The following is a 16,449-nucleotide window of genomic DNA, read 5'->3' on the forward strand; positions in this document are numbered from 1 at the left end:
GGAAAGCATTCTTTCATTTTTGCTCAGTTCCTTTGTGATATCTAATTTTTTTCAATTTTTATTTTTTATCAGAACATGTTTGCAATATATAATCACATTCCCTGTAAGGAGTCGACACACAAAAATAACACATCTTAATTCCTTTTTCATTCTCTCTCTTTCCCTCTATCTCTTAGTTCCCTTCCCATCTGCAAAAGATCTTATCTCCCTACTTCTTATTAGCTTTTATTTTGTTATTTATATCTTGACATTCTCATATAAGAGAAACCACTCAATAATTAGGCCTGTGTGTTCATTTACTTCATGTAACATAATGCTCTCAAAGTGCAACCAAGTCAAAAGCTGGCAGAACTGCTTGAAAGGGACTGAAGATAGACTTTCAGATGTTGAAGACAGAATCACTGCTAGAAATCATGAAAGGAAAGATCTCTTAAAAACAACAAGGAACCAGGAAATAACAATTTGATGGCTGCAAGATGATGTGAAGAGAAATAATTTTTAACAAAACAAAACAACGCAAATCAGAACAGAACAATACAAGTGATACCGGACTTCAAAACAAGACAACAGGAAAGCAACAGTGGCTACCAAAATGTCTCTTGTTTTCTGGAACTACAATCATCTTTATCTCTCTCTAGAATATCCTCCAGCAGTCTCTTAGGGCTGGTTTGGTGGTCACAAATTCCTTCCGTTGTTGTTTGTTTTACAGGGTACATCAATCTGGGTTTGAAGTTGTTTTCTTTCAGGGTTTGAAACACTTCACTCCAATCTCTTCTTGATTTGATGGTTTGTGTTGAGAAATCTGTTGTAATTCTTACTGGTTTTCCTTTATAGGTGATCTGTGTATTTTCTCTAACAGTTTTTAACATTCTGTTCTTGTGCTGAATTTCTGGGATCTTGATTATTATATGTCTGAATGTAGATTTATTTTGGTTATGGCCAGTTGGAATCCTATATGCCTCACTTATCTGCATGCCAGGTCCTTTTCCTATGTTTGCGAAGTTTTCTGCTATTACTATTATAAATAGTCCTGCAACCTCTGAGCTTCCAAAGGCAACACAGGACTCAACCTGTTGGGATGGGACTTAAAAAGAGTTCTGGGCTTTTCAACAATATTCAGTGGACCTGTTTCCTCATTTTTAAATGAAAAGGTGGACTATTTCCTAATTCTTTTCCTCTATCTACGCTAGCTGGTTATACTCTAATAAGACTGCATAATAAATGAGCAAATCTCTTAGAGCTGTTATTAAATAAATTTAGCAAAGCTACAGGGTGCTCTCTGGGACAGCTCTCCTGTGTCATCTCTGCTACTGTTCCTACCACATGAATCCCTGGCTGAAATGTGATGTGAGCCACTCACAGTTCTCCATCCTTGATTACGTGGGCCTCCTGCTTGCTCCTGTGCCTGGAGGTAAGCTATTTATTCTTTCTGCCTACAAAACCCACATTTCTCTAGCACATTTTCTTTTTTCTCAAATTTAGACCAAAAGTGGCATTCCTAAAGAATCTTCCCTAACACCTTGAGGCAGGGCACCTTCTTTCTCCATCTCCCAAAGTTTGATAAGCTGTAAAAGAATGGTCAGGTCTTTAGGACAGATACTATGTACCATAATGTCACATTTTTTTTCACCCGCTTTTGTTTTTGCCTTTTCATTCTACTACTAGTAGGACTCTAGAGGGTAAGAAAAAATAATTTGCTCATATCTCATTTGGCATATTTTCAGCATTCATTCATGTTGTATTATAACTTATAATATTTTCAAAGCAAGTGCTATAAGGAAAACATGTTATCATGACTTTTGAGAAACTCCCTCAAACAAATAGCATAATATGAAAAGAGATCTCTGGTTGAAAGAGCAAATGTTAAGATTCAGAAGAATTCAAGATTGTTTTATAAATTTCTTATTGCTGAGTTATTTTCATTTATTAATTTTACCAATACATGAACAACTTTAAAAGATGTTTACCAAGAGTCACCAATGGGATTTCTAAAATGTGAAAAGAAACTTTGCTGATGTGCACATTGTAACACAACACTTGCCCTGTTACTCTACTCAGTTCACACAGTTAAAATACTACGAAATGTTATCTGTGCTCAACATTACAAATACTGGCTCCTAGTGATACAAAATATTTAGGGTAAGTTTTTCTTACATTTTGTAAAAAAAAAATTAACTTCAAATTTAATTTTAATTTTTAACTTCAATTTAATTTCAAATTTAACTTCTAAGAATATCAAAACTAGTTTGGATTTGCTCTTTTGAATAAAGCAAATTATACAACTGTAAGTTAGTAAAGATTCACTGTTTGCCTTTGTACCAATAATGCCTTAAGCAGTATGCTATAATATAGTTTTTGAAACTATATGAGTTACAGAAAAAATACAAGATTACCTATGAATAAATGCATAAATAAATAAACAGACCATAAAAATATATAATATATATACTATATATATTATATATATATCAGAGTGACAGTATAGATTCTGAAACAAAATTCTTTCCTCCTTCACATCTTTTAATGCACTGAAGTATATACTAATTATTATTTTTAGCTGTAGCGGAGATTATTAAACTAACGTTATTCTATTGTTATCTGACTTTAATGGCAATTCATTAGCTACAAAATACTGTATTAAGTAAATGTTTAAGGTAGGCTGAGAGCTGGAGATCTTTGTTATTTAAGGGCTACAAAATAGGAAAACATTTTCAAACTGTATTCCTAGAGAGATATTCAAATTGTTTTTAATAGTTATGTGGAAAACTAGCTCTTCTAAATAAAAAGGTTAAAATAAAGTTTTCCCTTTGAAGTATAAAATTTTTTAATATTTTGTTTATATATAGTTGTTAGAAGTTGGATTTCATTCACAAAGACTAAACAGTACAACTTCAAATTAAAGGGACAAAAGAGGTTTCTTTTTCTTTTTTCCAGCGTGCTGCCAGGTCAGGTCAGGAGTTTTCAAATGCAAAATTACCTCAAATAAATTTACACAGAAAAATTCTCAGCATACAGATCTTCAAGCACATTTATAATATGGGTTCTTGGTATGAAAAGTTACCACTGAAGTTTAAACCCTACAAAGAACTGTGCTATAAGCTGTCCATATAGCACAGCTATTTACTGCATTTTAAGCTAATAAAACACATAGAAAATACTAGATTATCACACTTATCTTTCAGATTTTATACTTCACAAATATATATATAGATATATATATATATAGATATACTTTAAAATATTTTTATAACAATGTTTCATTTCAAAGGGCTTACAATCTTTTGACCCACTATGAATTTTGTCAATAAGGGGATCGAACTGCTACTTTTGTTTCTTTAAAAAGCACAGAGGTTTAACCATTGACTGATTGAAACTTCTCAGCACTGCCAAATCTCCTATGGATCACTCCCAAACCTCCAACCCTGACATGTCATTTGATAAGGAAGATTCCAGCAAGTGCAGTGCCAGAGAGATCATTGGGTCTTCCCAGTGTACCTGCACAAGGTACCCTCCTTGAATGGTACACAGCACTGTGCAATGAATCACCACAGAAGTCAAGCTCAAAGACAGGTAGCCTCCTTCATGACACAAATACAATTGTCATACATGATGGGAAAATGCCTGGCTGTTTCGTCCCTTGTTGGACAGGCTTTTACTTTCCCACAACAGGTAGGTACAAGCAGACTGCTGCAGAAGGCTCCAGGCCTTGCCAAGAGCAGAAACCCACTGGTTTCTGTGGTTGTCCCAAACAGACCCATTTTCTACAGACCCTGGCTCTGTGCCAGAGCCTAATTAAACTAGTAAGAATGCCAGATGGTTAACCCTCTCTGCACCCACCTACAGTTACTTGTAAAACACTCTGATATATTATACATCCACTTTTCCTCCCCAAAAAGATAAGTACCACAATGTCCCCTAGTACATGAGGATGTGTGTGGATGTGGGTGTGCAGGTATACAGATAAATACGAACTTAACTGCTCATACTTACTGTAAAGACAGAGAAATTTGATTGCAAAAGGCATGGGCTCAGGAAACCTATGCATGGGTTTGGTTTTACTAGTTAAGAGTGTAAAGTCTATATTTATCCAAATTTTAAAAAGTCTATATTTTAATTATGCTTACTCTTGGGGAAATAATTTTTCATTAAAAAGGAAGAGAAAAATGAGTATTTGGATCACAACGTCTGTTGTGAATCCTTTTTACCATATGAACAAAACATTATAGAGCTTTTGAAATTCCCAAAGGCACTGCTGTTCATTAAAAAAAAAAAAAAAAAAAAGAAAGCACCCTTTTAAGATTTAGTTGCTTTATCTTTTCCAAAATGAAAAGATCAAACATAAAACCTTATTTGTAAGCAAGGCAATAGTGTCTCTGGGTCTCTTGCTAAGATCAACAGCAATGAGGATGAATGAGGGGAAGCAGTGACAATGGTCAAAATGGGTGAAAGGAAGCTCTCTGTTGAAGCCAGCCTTCCCTGATTGCAATCTTTAGACCCAGGGCCCATAACTCTGTTTAACTACTATATCCTGAATGAAAAGTTAATTCTACCCTAATGAGAAGCAAGTAAAACTGCATGATGAGAAGAACGCTGAGTAACCTAATTTAGCCTATCTAATCTGATATCAGAAAAGATCTCTGTTTGAAGATAATTTAAGAATATCTAAATTTGAATTCAGGAGAATGCAGGAAATCAATCAGTCAGGCTAATTATTTTCTTTTTCTGACAATAGGGTAGCCCAGTACACAGCACATAATTCATCTTCTCCTGCTGTTTCTCTATCAATAGACATCTGCTACAGATGTTCAGCTTCCAACTTCCTGCTAACAGTGACATCACGGTCAATGGACCAAAGGGATAGAAACCACTTTTCCACTATCCAAGAACCAAAATTCATACTTCCATTTTACCCCACAGCTTTTCTCCATTCTTCTGGTGCTAGTACTTACAATGTCTATTTCTTTGTAGGAGGTCAGAACCAAGTTGACTTCCTTCTCTGAAATGTTATGGGAATCCAGGAATATTCCTATCTGGGTGACAACAAATTTCACACCTATATAATACTACAATATGGATAAAACAAAAAGGTGACTTAATTAATTGTTGGCCAAGAGCCAAGTTCTTTCCCAATCAGGGCTTCTGCAAGATGGCATATGGTTTGTTATTTCTTACAAATATAAAACATAGTCCTTTCAAGTGATTTTACTTAGTATCTGTCAAAATCATTCTGTATATGACTCAGCAGCATAGAAAACTAAAAATATTATTTACAAAAAGGAATACAAAAGAATATCACTGTAAGAACTTGAAAATAGCTTTTATTTTTAAGAATTAAAAATAGGGGCTGGAGATTTAGCTCAGCGGCATAAGCGCCTGCCTTGCAAGCAGGCAATCATGAGTTCGATCCCCGGTACCGATAAAAAGGAAAAAGACCAAAAAAAAAAAAAGAATTAAAAATAGTGACAGGCATAGTACTTGCATAAATATTAGTATCACTTTATGTTTCACATCCAAGATACCAGCTCAGCAATATTAACATAAAATGTTATTTTTCAAGTAGAAGGAATAGTTCATTATTGGTCTATATTTTGAAATGTAGAATATATTTAGAATTTAAATTTTTTCAGTTATTTCATATATTAAATTCAATCACTATACTTTTTTTAGTTTCAAAATTGTGACTGCAAGTTAGGATGACTTTTTTAAAAAGGAGGTATTTAGCCTGGGTTTGTCTAGGGGTACGAGTTTTTATATATGGATCACTTTACCTCTAACACCTAGGGTACATGAAGTGATACTGAACTGCCAACTTATGAATGACCACGGCAAGTCCAGGAGCCTGGCACAACAGCTTTTGCTCATTCTGACAAGTACAAGGCAAAAGGGAACTTTCCTTACATTACTCTGGTTCAAAAGGCAGAATAATCTCTACCTGTGGCCATCCTGAGTGTTTTCTCATTACGGCCCAATAGGATTTGTAACTATCTGCTTACAAACACTGCATTCCAATATTCAAGGGAGACTATCAAAACACTAGAAAAGGGCTGATTTCCTCTATAGCTTATATATTTCACCCCGATACACTTCATAATGCTATTAGTGATAATGTGCCATAGAAAAAGCAGATTTTTAAATTCTACCCCACTATCCAGCAGAGTCCATTCCCTACCAGGCTTTTAATAAATATTGTTAAGTAATTAATTGTGGAGGTGAATGAGAATGTAATTTATTGTTCAAGTCTTAAATGGATTCTCATTGTAGTTTAGAATGTATTTCTAAACATTTTTCTTTGACTATTATAAAAGTGGAGGAGGTGATGTAGTAAGACTAATTTATTTATAGCTTTTGCTCCCTAGAATATTGAAAGTGACTAGCAAGGACAGACTTCATTTGCATAGTTGATAGCCCTAAACCTCAAGTCATTTTCATGTACTTGTTCTAACCTTTATGAGTGATAGTATACACCAGGAGGACAGCAATGAAGACAGGATGGGTAAAAGCCAGTCAATCTAGCAAAATTAGGAGAGGCAGCCTTCCCAAATTGATTTAGTATGATAAGCTCCTACAGGGTAATAAACATAAAAATGACTTGCACTTTACACTATTTTACCTTATACTACTTTAAAACCAAATCAAGATTATTCACATTTATCAAGTAGCACTGTGTTGACACAGGAAAATGTGCAAATATCTGTGGCAAAGGCTGAAATATCCACCTTGTTGATCTTTTAGTCTTCCTAATCCATTATCTATTTTCAGTTAAAAATCATTAAAGTTCAGCATGTAAGAATCGAGGCACAGGACAAAAAAAAAAAAAAAACCCACATATTTTTTCCCATAGAGGCAGTAACCAGATGTCAATAGCTGCAGCTGTGACTATATAATTACCTGTTTGCATAAACGCAGACCACAGTTTAGATTTAATAGGTCAGATGACAATGCAGCAAAATGCGTTTAGCCTACGATTACCCCTTTCCAAACATTCTCTCACTCGCAACTTCGACCCTGGGAACATAGCAGGCACAGACTTAGGTCAATAAGAAACACTGGCCAGCACAATAGGCCTTCCCTCAAACAGCGCTGTTGACAGACACCAGCACAAAGGAAATGAATAGAGTCCCCCTCAGTTCTCACACAGAGCGAAGAATGACTCAGTGTGCTGCTGCTTTGGTGCTCTGTTTGTACAGTGTATACAGCTTTTGTCCTGCGCCACTGTTCACAGCTCAATGGGGGCCAAAGAGCCTAGGAAGTGAAGGCGGAAGAATGCTCCACACTCTTGCCTGTGGCCAGCACTTGTATCCATATGCACATGACAGGTCAAGTGAGAACAGGAAAGTCAGTAGGAAAAACTCCTATGCTAGCCGATAGGAAATAATTTTTGAATTAAAATACAAATAAGGCAAAACAAAACTCATCAGTAGTTTAACAGTAATATAGTTACTGACAATCATTATTATTGTTCTGTGTTTTTACTTTTCTGTCATATTCACTTATGTGCACTTACATAATCCTTCACAGAGGTTTATATTAGTTGTGAAGTAGAATCAGGGTTGATTCTGGATAGAGAAGCAAAGCAAAGTAGGCCATGCCCTGGAGATTGTTCAAATAGGGTCAGAAAGCAGTTGAGGAGGCAAGCGAGATCCAGGTAGGGGGCCTCAGTCATCAGCAAAGGGCTGGCAGTGGCCATTTCCTTTCCCTTTTGGATGTATGTGAGTATGTTGTGTCAAGCACATGCAGTTTTCTCTTTATGCCCACTTCCTGAGGTAATAAAAGTATAACAATAGAGAAGGATAAGACAGAATACTAAGAAAAAACATATTAAAGCAATTTAATGGAGGCGATAGACAGACAGCTTCCGATTGCTGAAAATGATTTGCTTGACACCAGCCAAGAAGCCAAGAAAACTTAGCTACAGAAAAGTACAAGCTCAAGTGCTGAATGAAAAGACACTTCCCAAAGTCAAAAGCATCTTAGCAGAAATGCATCTATATATAAGTGCGTATGTTTTAGAAACAAGGCTGTTCAAACCTGGTTTTACCAATTACCAGCTGTGTGACCTTAGTATTTTCATTTCCTCATCTTTAAAATGGGAAGTCTATTTATTTCTTCATTCAAAAAATCACCATTATTATTATCTTAAATTATATTAATTATACTTAATTATGGGATACAGTATTATAATTCAACATATACATACAATGTGTAATGATCATGATAATAAGTATTTCCTTCTCAAATATTATCATTTGTATGTGTTGTATGCATTCTTCTCTGGTTATTTTGAAATGTACATTTAACTGAGGTAAAGTTACCCTGTGCTGTAAACATTACACCTACTTCCCCCAACTGTATTTTGTAGGCATTAACTACTTTCTCTCTTCACCCCCTCTACCTACTCTTCCAGGTTCTAATGACTTCTATTCTACTTCAAAACATAATTATTGAGATAATATTAATGCCTTCTTCATTGGTTGCTTTGAGGATAAAATAATATATGTGAGCTAATGAAAGAGGACCTAGCACTATGGAAGCATTTATAAACAATACCTATAACTTTTACTCTTTATTGTTACTATGACCATTACCAAATTCTACTAGTATTAACATCACAACCACCACCACTACTCCCATAGTGAGTAGACTAATATATTCATGATTCTAGAGGAAAGATTTTCCAGATACAAATCGAATCGCCAGTCCATAAGGACATCTCATTTATCCAGGGATTGTTTTTAGTGGTCTCCAGTAAACACATGAACTCAAGCTTTATGTATGCTGCATATGTGACACAGGCATACAACACACACACACACACACACACACAATCTATTAATATTACAACTTTTAGAAATGTTTATAATTTGACATTTTTCCCAATTTTGAATCAATCTATAGCCTAGTAATTATTCTTAGGAGGGGAAAACAATAGCAAACATAATTGCTTACTATTTTAGTAGCTTAATATTCTTCTAAATGATTTATCTAATGTGCTATTATTTTTTTAATAAAAAAATCAGGGGACAAAGACTTAAATTGCTTAAGATTAGATTTAAAAAGCAAATCTAGGAAATCTGACTTCAGATTTTGTTATACACTATATTTTCTCATAGATACTCCTATAAAGGTATTTAGAACAACTTCCTAAGTAGCACTGTCCTTTTGCTTAGCAAAGGAAGAAAGGCACTGTCTTAAAAGATCTGCTATAGACTCAAACCATGAATTCACAGTGGCCTCAAAAAATAGTAATATGCTAGACTTAAAATAAGCTTAAGGCTTATTCTTTAACCCGTTTTGAAGCATAGGTGGTAGTTACTGGCCACGTCTGATCTTTAGGAATAAGAACTAAACTAAAATGCTCTGTTAAATTGTCTTCATAAATCCATGTAATGGGCCACTGTGTTCTCTCTTGCATGGTAGTCCACCATCATGCTGTAGAATATATGCTGTTTCCTCCTTTTACTTGGCCCAAACTCACTCTGCAAAGCCTGTTTCTTTTCCTATTTAAAATAAAACTTTGCTACTAGGCTAGAGATATGGCTTAGTAGTAAATTTCTTGTCTTGCACAGAAAAGGCCCTGGGTTTAATCCCCAGCACCACAAACAAAACAAAACAAAGCAAAACAAAACCCTTTACTACTGTTAAGTAAATAAATCTTCATAACTACACACCCATAGTTAGTTTTATGCTTACGAATTTTACCTTACATATTAATTATATCTACAATGGTTCAGAAAATGCAAGGAAGTTAATTAATGAAAACAGCTGCCTTGAGGGCAGAGTTAAATATATAAGTGACTGGAAGATAAGGAGGAAAAGAAAGAAAAGAAAGAGAAGAGGAGAATCCGTGTTTCCCTTACTTCCAGATTGCCTCCCTATGCTTAAATCTCCCATATTGATTAGCAGAGCAATCCAACATGAACAATGTCAAAAGTTTAAGTAAAAATTCTCACTTATCTTATTTTATTTTTGATCTTTTTGAAACAGGGTCTTGCTATGCAGTTCAGGGTGGCCATGTGCTCACTTTGTAGCACAGGCTGGGTTTGAACTTACAACAATCCTCCAGCTTCAGCCTCCCAAGTGCTAGGATTATAGGCATGTGCCACCATGCCCCATGCATTTTTTCACTTATTTTAAAAAGTTCATTTCACATAATTCTGATTTATTCTTCAAAATATGAACATGTAATCATATGCAAATATTCATGAATGAACCTAAGTAAATTTTAAAATAAAAAGAACAGACTTCCATATTCAGCAATATGTTAAAGTAAGTAAAAACAACCAAAGCTTCTAAAAAGAAATAGACATAGTGGATCCATTACCAAAAACATTTTCTTTAATTGTATTACTGAGCTAGCAGTAGAACTGAGTATAGAAAGGAAAGAAGAAAGAAATAACGTTAAACAGTAAACAGAGCACTGAAGCTAGGTTTCGCAAAATCTGAGATCTTTTAACACTATCATTGATTTAAAAAATGATTATATAATGAAAAAAGGGGGAAGTTATGTACAATATGAAAATTCTGCACTTTTAAGAGGCAAACAGTCTCAAAATATACAAAAGCAAATATTAAAGTGACCACTAGCAGAAAAAACAAGTTTATTATAAAGTGACCTTATAAATGAAACATTTACAAAATGACCCAATACTGGGTAAAAAGAAAAGCTCTGACAAACTGCAAAAGTTAGAGTATATTCTCTGATCCCAATTATAGTAAAATTAATCACTAGAAATTCTCATTGGTTTAGAAATTGAAAATATAGCCTGTGAGTTAAAGAAGAAACAATGGAACCTAGACGACAGGATGAAAAAATGCATCAAAAATTCACAAAGTTGCTCAAGTGTACGTTAAAAGGATATGTACTTTAAAAAGCATCTTAACTCTTATGAATTAATTTATTTAATACTCTGCCAGTTTATCTGGCTTTAGTTTTTTTCTACTCATAAAAAGAATACCTACCTAGCACAATTCATAATCATGTATTCTATATATAAAAATGTGACCAATATTTTTCATTCTAATAAATTCTGTTCTATTCCATTTTATAACTACATATGCATATGCTTAAAAGCAATCTTGACTCCCAAATAAATTCTTTTCTATACTCATAACCTGCCTATAAAACATCATGGCAACAATCCTATGAAAAGAAACAGGAAAAGAATGGTTAAAAATAAGAACTTCAAAATCAGTTTTTAGAGATATACTGGATAAGTACTTGAATCCAAAGATTTGTATTAGAATGATCGCTCTAATGCTTCCCAATCTGAAATGCTAAATCAATCCAAATGTCTAAAGTGGACTGAAAATATGAAGGCCTGATCTGTATTTCAAATCTTTAATTCCAAATATATTGTCGGGATGTCAAATACTGTTTAAAAATGGTAGGCACGGTATGCCTAAATAGCATATCTTTTGACAACAAGCAAGAAAAGGAAGGAGAGTAGGAAGCATGCTGTGTAGATAATGACTCCTGGCTCTCAGAAACTGAGAGGCAATGAGGGACCCAGCAACAATCTTTCTTCCTCTCTCTCTTCTCACTTTTTATCTTCTAGCATATCTGTGTGATTTTTCTCTTTTTTTAAGGATCTGCTTTCCCTGTTTTCTAGACTGGATAGCATATAAAAAGCCCCTGAGTTTACAAGTTAAAGCCTCAAATATGAAGACACTCCTTTCCTTGCTCTTGTTCCCAATACCTAGTCCCTGAGCATGAAACTTGGGCAGGTCAAACATCTTTTCTGATCTTACCTACTTTGACAAGGTAGGAAAGACCACACAGTTTCAACATAGCTGCCCATATACCATTGCTTGGGTAGCAAGGGGTAGTTAATGATATGATATAAGCAAGAAATGATACACGTGTTTGATATCAAGAAGCAACATGCACTATGAGCAACGTGCTTTCTAGTGGAATCCTTGCACTACCCTGTGCCAGATACGCAGGTGTCATGCTGCACAATCAAGGTAGAAGGTACTACCTGGAGCTCTAGGTGGGGGGATGCATTTGGCCATCAGAAAAGGGCTGGAGGGTGGATTTCTTCAAGGAGCAGAAGACAGTAGGGATGGATGCATAACCAGCCCTGCCACAAGAAGCTAACAGGTCACATTTGAACAGAAACAGCCAATTCCTACTCATGTATGATCAGACACATACTCTCTTCAATGCACAGATTTAATTAGTAAAAGTTAACATCACAAAACCACTGTACTCTTCTTTTAAAGTATGACTATCCACCCACATGGTCAGCTATCAATCTCAAAATAATCCTTCACCTATTCTTTATCCCCATCTTCCTCATCTATTCATTGATTCTTACTCTGAAACACCTTCTGAATCAGTCCCCTACATCCTATAGGTAATGATACATCATGATCTTAGTTGTCTTCAGACTTAAAAATGGGAATGGTAAAAGTGTGTGTTCAATATAATTCTAAGAGTATATGGTTAATACATTTAAAGCATCGGCCTGGGCCCTGAAAAATTATCCTTAAATATTAGCCTCATGCTGAAGATTTAGCTTGGTGGTACAGCACCTGTCTGGCAAGCATGAGGTCCAGAGTTCAATTCCCAGTTATCCCCCCTCCCAAAAGATATTCCTGTCCCTTAGAATGATGAATCTTAATTCTATCCTATTAAGTGGTCAGTTTAAGGATTCCCCTTTTCAGTTCTGGTATCAAAAAAAAAAAGATAATAAAATAAAATTTTTATTTCCTTCTCAGTAGATGACTGAGAGACAAGGATGGAACCTCAGTAGTAGAGACTTGCTTGGCATATGTAAGGCCATGAGTTCCATCAGTAGCATGGTGGTGGGGAGCAGTATTGAGGATGTTGTACTAAACCTACTTAACACAAAAGGTCACTGTCTTGGTTACTTTTCTCTCATTGTTAAGACAAAATACTTGATGCCCAAAATGAAGGAAGGAAAGGTTTATTTAGTTTACAGTTCTTGGAGGTTTCAGTCCATACTCAGCTGGCTCTAAGGCAGGGTGGCACGGCTGAGGGGCAAAATTCATGGCAGCCACAAGGAACAAGAGTGAACAGGGTAAAAGAGCAAAGCACGTCTTTTTCCCTCCAAATATTGTATGTTGGTTATGTGCCCCAGGCAGGTGCAGCACTCACACCGCCCATCACTGGACAACTAACCAATCACAAATGCAAGATTCAGCTGCCTCCATGACTGCATGAGGCTTTGGGGGGACATTTAAACAAACCACAACAGTCAATTATTTCAGCAGAACTTTTTTATTTTATCACCCACTAGAAGGGTAAAAACAATTAGGAAAGTTTAGGTGTCTCTTATGGCTTGTGTCTAGATGTCCCCCCAAAGAATCATGTAGTCATAAGTGGGACTTTTTCAGAGGTGGCAGGATCTAGAATGTGCGATGCTAGCACTGATTCATGGTACAATGCTAGGCTCAAAGGCACTAGGATTAAGGGTGTGAATGTTACCCGCCCTAAGTAGCCTGGATAAAATGAAGGAGCAGAAAGATGCCATTAAGATTCCTTGTTGCTTTACTACTTTCTGTTCACCATAAACTGTTTGACCTCTACCATGTTACACCCTACCTTGGAGTCAGCTGACTATGGACTGAAGCCCCTACAAACTGTGAGTTAAATAAACTTTAACTTAGATGTCAGGTATATGAGAATAGTACTAAGACAATATCTACCTCAGTAATTTCAAAGAAGGAAATATTCAGCCTAAGCTTTGGGCTATCAAAATACATACAGAAAATTGTGACCTGGGGTTTTAACTCAGTTTGGGTCCCAGCACTAGGAGGGAAAAATATAGAGAAAATTGAAAAATCTAGAAAGAAATCTCAGAAAACAAAATCTCCATTGCTTATAAAATGAAATTTTTAAGAAATTTTGTGGCTTTCAAATAAATAGAAATAGTATAAAAACTTAGTCCTGACTTTTCTCTAATTTGAAATGAGAAAGGCAAAGTAAAGAAAAATTTGGTCATCAAAAGGAAAATGAATACAGTTATCATCAGGTGAGAAGAAAAATAGGATAGTAAGCTTGTGCTCAAATGCCAAGTGAGCACCCCTTGCAGTGCTACACATCATTACAGGATGTGTTCTTGTTTTGCTTCTGAAACATTAGCTATTAAGAAAAGGTGGAAGCAAAAATAGTGAAATCTAGAAATAAAACTCAACTCTTGTGCAGAACACATTTTTCCTTAGATGGATTCATTCATTCTTTCAACAAATATTTACTAGGCATCTACTTACTACAATACATGCCCAAATACAGCAGTGCACAACAGAGGTAATCAGGTGTGATGTCACTCCTAGGTGCATATCCCATGAGCAGACACTATATTCAAACAAGTTCACCAACAGTTTGCTAACTTCATACTCTGCCACAAGGAGCATATGGCTCTACCTGCAAATTATTAACATTTTGACACTGGAAGGTAAAATCTATCTTGCTTCTACATTATCAGACCTCCAGATGATGGATTTTAACCTAACATAATTGTACCCAAAGGTTTAGTGGGTGTATGTAAGATACCTATGAAACACTCCCCATATTACATGTAAAATATGTGTATGTACATAACATTTTCCTAGACAAGGTGCTTGTACTGTATCCTCAAATGAACCCAGAAAATATAAATAATCACCGTTCATGGTGTAGGAAATTCCCTAGTAAGTTTTTCTACTGAAAATACTGCTGCATATGCGAACCCAGAGGGCACTTACTAAATTGTTTATTGGCCATTTCTCAGCACAATGTTCAAGTTGAACATAACTGACAAGTTATGTTTTACTCATCTAACTCAAGTTCTCTATAATGTTTTGAGTACCAACAATCTAGTCAGTCTGTTAGACAAAAACTTCCCAAAAAACTGTTTATAGAACTTTGGCTCCAGCAATGCTTGCAATATAATCCTTATGTATTACTGAACCGCAGAAAAATAACTCCTTAATTTGTGGTTAGAATAACCACTGCAGAACAACCTACAGTGGGTGGCATGAAACTATCACAATTATAAAGTAACCAGGCAAATAATACACTATTCTCTAAGAGATAAAATGTTATAAATCCAAAACACACATGCTATAAATAAAGTCTGTGGTTATTTCCTGAGATATTCTGATTACTACTGCAGTGACAAGGGCTACTCTTTGCATGTTTTACAGAGGAGTAACTAAAGCTATTTGACAGTAGACTCAGTGGCACCACATGTATTGTTTGGGCTAAGAAATGAGTTGATCTGCACTGTACAGTAACTTTGGGAAAGTACTGCCTTTAATATAAACAAACAGTGGATTGTCTGTTAGAAGCCACGCTAAGGTAAGAGAGGGCAGCAGGATCAGTACTACAGAACTACCTCACCTGCAATTCAGGAAACCACTGGATCAGAGCAATCAGTGTGTCTCCATGCATATTTGTTGACATTATAATCAGATAATTTTCCCCAAAATTAAAATAATAAATTTTAGGGTTGAGAAGGCCCTTAAATACTGACCAGACAACAGGAACTAAGGACTAAAAAGGTTGTGTGACTTGTTCAAGTTCACAAAACAGAACAGAAAGAAATTAAGTCTCTTGATTTCCTTAACATGTTACCTTTAAAAAAACACGCAGAAAAGTTTTTTGCCCACTGTGTTCTCTCTTGCATGGTAGCCCCATCCTCCCACTGCAGGGGGCACTACTTTTCCTATTTTTTCTTGGCCCAGACTTTGTAGTCTGTTTCTCTTCCCACCTTAAATAAAACTTTGCTATCATTAAAATTTTTTAAAAATGTATGTGTCATTTACATTGTTTTTTTTCTGATCAGCTTTGTTGTTTTGTTATGTTTAGCTTTACCTTCTTTAAAATAAAATTTTTTTTAAAAAGTGAATTTTTAGACTAAAAAACATATAATTTCACATGACACAATTAATATCCTTTACACATCACTCCCTTCAGTGCCCACCTCCTGCACTATTGCTTGTCTTCCCATCCACAGACCACCACTTATCTATTTGCCTATTCTGAATATTTCAGATAAACAGACTCCTACAATATGTAGTTCTTTATGACTGGTTTCTTCCAATGAAAAATAAAGTTTTTCCTGGGGATGATGGTGCACACCTATAATCCCAGCACTCAGGATGCTGAGGCAGGATTGTTGCACCAGCCTGAACTACATAATGAGTCCATGTCTTAAAAAAAAAAAAAAAACACCTGAGTATGTTGGTACACCGTGTAATCCCAGCACTTGGAAGGCTGAGGCAGGAGCATCCCCATGAGTTCAAGGCCAGCCTGAGCTACATAAGCAAAGTCAGGGCCAGTCTGCATTACATAGTGAGATCCTGTCTCAAAAAAAAGTTTTTAAGATGCAACCATGTTATGCCCTGGCTCCTCAGTAGCTCATTCTTTTCTTGCAGGGCAGGGTGGGGGGCACTAATATTTCATTGTATGGACATATCATAACCTCTTCATTCACTTATCAG

At 35.6% G+C, this 16,449-nt stretch overlaps 1 protein-coding gene across 1 annotated transcript in view; it reads right to left on the reverse strand.

The window, feature by feature from the left end:
- The window catches only part of Mrps28 (mitochondrial ribosomal protein S28), a 118,981-nt gene that overhangs the window by 37,077 nt on the left and 65,455 nt on the right, over positions 1-16,449 (reverse strand). The window lies entirely within an intron of this gene.

Source organism: Cavia porcellus, unplaced genomic scaffold (assembly GCF_034190915.1).
Source record: "Cavia porcellus strain 051 isolate PalLab524CR breed Dunkin Hartley unplaced genomic scaffold, mCavPor4.1 scaffold_10, whole genome shotgun sequence".
Taxonomy (NCBI): Eukaryota; Metazoa; Chordata; class Mammalia; order Rodentia; family Caviidae; genus Cavia; species Cavia porcellus.